Source organism: Bison bison, unplaced genomic scaffold (genome assembly GCF_000754665.1).
Source record: "Bison bison bison isolate TAMUID 2011002044 unplaced genomic scaffold, Bison_UMD1.0 scf7180017864347, whole genome shotgun sequence".
Lineage (NCBI taxonomy): Eukaryota > Metazoa > Chordata > Mammalia > Artiodactyla > Bovidae > Bison > Bison bison.
Genome location: NW_011494919.1, coordinates 1,472,338 through 1,476,636, shown reverse-complemented (window position 1 = coordinate 1,476,636; position 4,299 = coordinate 1,472,338). Strand labels below are relative to the sequence as shown.

At 37.2% G+C, this 4,299-nt stretch overlaps 1 protein-coding gene across 1 annotated transcript in view; it reads left to right on the top strand.

Moving 5' to 3' along the window:
- Positions 1-4,299, top strand: part of GPC5 (glypican 5) — a 908,679-nt gene that overhangs the window by 411,043 nt on the left and 493,337 nt on the right. The gene's annotated exons all lie outside the window — the stretch shown is intronic.

Below are 4,299 nucleotides of genomic sequence, written 5' to 3'. Positions count from 1 at the left end.
AAGGGGACGACAGAGGATGAGATGGCTGGATAGCATCACTGACTCGATGGACGTGAGTCTGAGTGCACTCCGGGAGTTGGTGATGGACAGGGAGGCCTGGCATTCTGCAATTCATGGGGTCGCAAAGAGTCGGACACAAACTGAGTGACTGATCTGATCTGATATGATCTGATATATGTGTATGGGCTTCTCTGGTGGTTCAGACAGTGAAGGTTCTGCCTGTAATGTGGGAGACCTGGGTCTGATCCCTGAGTTGGCAAGATCCCCTGGGGAAGGGCATGGCAACCCACTCCAGTATTCTTGCCTGGAGAATTCCCGTGGTAGAGGAGACTGGTGGGATACAGTCTACAGGGATGCAAAGAGTTGGAAATGACTGAGCAACTAAGTACACATATATGTATGTTCCTTATATGTGTGTAGATAGTCATGGAAGGTTTATTATGGCTGCAGGGTGTTCTTTGTATTTGTGTATTTGAAAATTTTATAGTAAAACATAATAAATAGAACTAGGCTTCCCAGGTGACTCTAGTGGTAAAGAATCTACCTGCCAATGCAGGAAACTCAAGGGATGCAATTCAATCCCTGGGTCTGGAAGATCCCCTGGAGTAGGAAATGGCACTCTACTCTAGAATTCTTGCCTGGAAAATTCCATGGGCAGAGGAGCCTGGGAGGCTATAATCCATGAGGCCACAAAGAGTTGGACATGACTGAATACACACACAGAGTAAATAAAAAATATAATGAGGCATAATAAAAATTATGTTGTCAACAGTCTATTCTGTCACATATGCTGTTCTAGATGATGGAGATACAGTGGTAGACAAGGCAGATATGAGCCCTCTCATTTAGAATATGATGTAGAGGAAAACACCAGTGATCCAAGGATTACAAGTGTGAATGGTTTAGAGGGTTTCTAAGACTGGATGGAAGTTTAATCAGCTGACTTAGAAGCAAGACAAAGAATGGGAGCAAATGCGTTAAGTTTGGTGGCCTCTTAAACTGCATTATTTATATTTGCATGTAACCTTTCAGAGTATCTCTTCTCCTTCTCAACACTTGCATTTAAGCTTCACAGGTGTGTCCTGACTACTTGTGTATTAAACTTTCCCATATCCATTATAGTGTAGCCATTCATTCAGAAAACCAGTAAAAGCTCATTTATTAACTTCTAATTGCATCAGTTTTCTGTCTTTTAAGTGTGGCTGAAAATAGTGCATATCTCATATTTGAGAATTAAATGTTATCCACAACAACAATTTAGCATACTAGTTATCACATAGTAAACATTCAAAAACTATTCAATCTTCTTATTGAGCAGTTTATATTCCTTTACTTCAGTAGGAATGAAACACTTTTGCACTGATCTCTCTTCATTGAATGTTTTCTATCGTGGATCAGAAGACATTCATTTGGAAAACAAAGACGTTAGAGAACAAAGGAAAACAAAGAAGGTTAGTTTATGGGTCAGTAAAATTAATATTAGGGATCGGGGCTTAGAGTAGGAGATATGCCTTATTAATAGTTTAAAAGACTATTTCATTGAGGATAGAAGTAGAGAAAATATATCGTAATAGGCAGTTTCAATACTCCAGTTTTGGCGAATTGTGATCTGTCTTGTACCCATGCCATACATCAGTTTTCTCAAGGGAGAACTAAAAGTTAAGATACAAAATAAAAGCATTGCAAAGATAAAAGAAAAAATATTTTACTCTGAAGCAGTTGTTTGGAAATAGTCAATCACTGTCTTAAAGTTGATCGTAATGAACTACCAGTTGGCTGGAAATAAATGTCTGAAGCCATGCTAAATATAAGTACATCATACAACAGATTGTTTCCGTGAAATGACAATTTTAAGGCTGCTACAGTTAAAGTCATTTCTCTTCATCCATTGAATCCCCAAAGGAAATACATGTTGTAAACAGAATCACTAAAACAAAATGAGCTTGAACATCAGTCATCACCGTGTGTCTACCTACTCAGTTTCTCACCAGATTGACATGGTACGAGGAAGCTATTTTTAACATGTTACCTGCTTCCATCAGAGATTATGTGAGAGGAAGATGAAAAAAAGAATAAGAGAGAACAAGATAAAAGTTCACTGACGTGGAAAGCTAAAGGACCTTTTCCCATCTGTTTGGCACAGAAGTTGTTATCTCTTTAGGGGTACAGATTTCATCACAGTTCCATAGACTTGTGACTACAGATTGTGTTATTGCAAACAGCAGCAGTCTTCAAGGGTTCTGGGAAGCCTATTCTTATATTACTTATATACCCTGAGCAGTTTCTTACTTATCCTTCATTTTCATATTGAACTTAGAAATTAAAAAGTATTCCCTTTTTAGTAAAATAGCTGTAAGTTTGATTATCTATAAAGATGGCACATATTTTTTCTTAGTCTAGTTCCTTCCATATCATAGGATACAAATTAATCAGTGAATGATTTATTATATTTTAGAAAAAAATGCCAGAAGAGATGAAAGAGAACAGTCACTTATTTATAATACTTTCTTCTTCAAATAGAGTTCAGTGTAGTCTCATTTATTTTATGAAAATAGCTCATTAGTTATCAGGATAGTCTCTTGTCCAACCATCAAGATCCTTATTTTCTGATACATTCTTCAAAACAAATGAGTAAATTTTACTAGTTACTGTTGAAATGCATTTCTAAAATTTGATTTGAAATTACTTGCATGTTAATGTAACATTTAATTACTGACCTTTATGTTTTGGCTTATATGATTAATATAATTATGTATTTCATTGTTCTGAATATTTCATTTACTCATAACTAAAATGAGGTAATATTTTGTTTTTTTTTTTTTCTCTTTAAGGAGATAAATGAATGCAGATTATTTTTTTGAGTTTTTTTTTTTTGTATAATCCACTTTCAAAGCTCTATCTTTAATCAGTTTTATATGTAATGGAACCACAAAGAATTTAAGTTATAAATCTTTGGGCTATTGAATAAGAAACTCAAGAGTTTAAGAATCATAAAGGAAATGAGTCTCAAGTTTTGGAAGTTGCCTAAAAGTCAGTTCATCTGAACAGTAAAAGCCTCTGGACAATGGTTGTGGGGAGGGAAAAGCAAATAAGAAAATTTTGCTGTCTAGACACTTAGTGCTTAAATTTTTCATAAGATTTCTATATTATAAAAAAGCAATATTTTCATTTTAAGAAATACCATTAATTTTTGAGTTCCCTCTATCAGCATCAACCAAATTGTATCTAAATTGGTACAAAGCTGCTCATTTCTTTGCCCCATTCTATGCAGTTGACAGCAAGAAAGGCCTCCTCCTAATAAAATGAAGACTCCGTTAACCAGTAAGGCATTAATATGGGGCTTTCCTAGTGGCTCAGACAGTAAAGAATCTGCCTGGTTTCCATCCCTAGGTCAGGGAAATCTCCTGGAGAAGGGAATGGCAACCTACTCCAGGATTTTTGCCTGGAGAATTCCATGGACAGAGAAGCCTGGTGGGCTACAGTCCATAGGGTCGCAAAGAGTTGGACACGACTGTGACTAACACAAGCACAAGCTACAAGACATTAATATGGGGGATTCCCAGTAGGCACTAGTGGTAAAGAACCCATCTGCCAATGCAGGGGACATAAGAGACTCAGGTTCGATCCCTGGATCGGAAAGATCCCCTGGAGAGGGCATGGTAACCCACTCCAGTATTCTTGCCTGGAGAATCCTCATGGACAGAGGCACCTGGTGGTCTATAGTCCATAGGGCAGTAAAGAGTCAGAGTGAGTGAAGCAACTTAGCATGATACATGCACACATGCAAGTCATTAATGTATGATATGTGAGATATAAAATTTTTCATATAATTTTACATAAATTAAATATGAAATGACAGTTGTAAACATGAATGAAATATTGGTCCCTTTGTAGATTATTCTAAACAGAATCTAGGTATTTTAGGTATATTGAATCAGTAAATCAACAGCATTTTAGAGTAATATATTTAACTTATTTTTATCAAACAAAATGCATGTCTTTTTGTGAGTATGCAGTAAATATAGAAAGTATTCAGATCAGATCAGATCAGATCAGTCACTCAGTCGTGTCTGACTCTTTGTGACCCCATGAATCGCAGCACGCCAGGCCTCCCTGTCCATCACCAACTCCCGGAGTTCACCCAGACTGACGTCCATTGAGTCAGTGATGCCATCCAGCCATCTCATCCTCTGTCGCCCCCTTCTCCTCCTGCCCCCAATCCTTCCCAGCATCAGAGTCTTTTCCAGTGAGTCAACTCTTCGCATGAGGTTGCCAAAGTACTGGAGTTTCAGCTTTAGC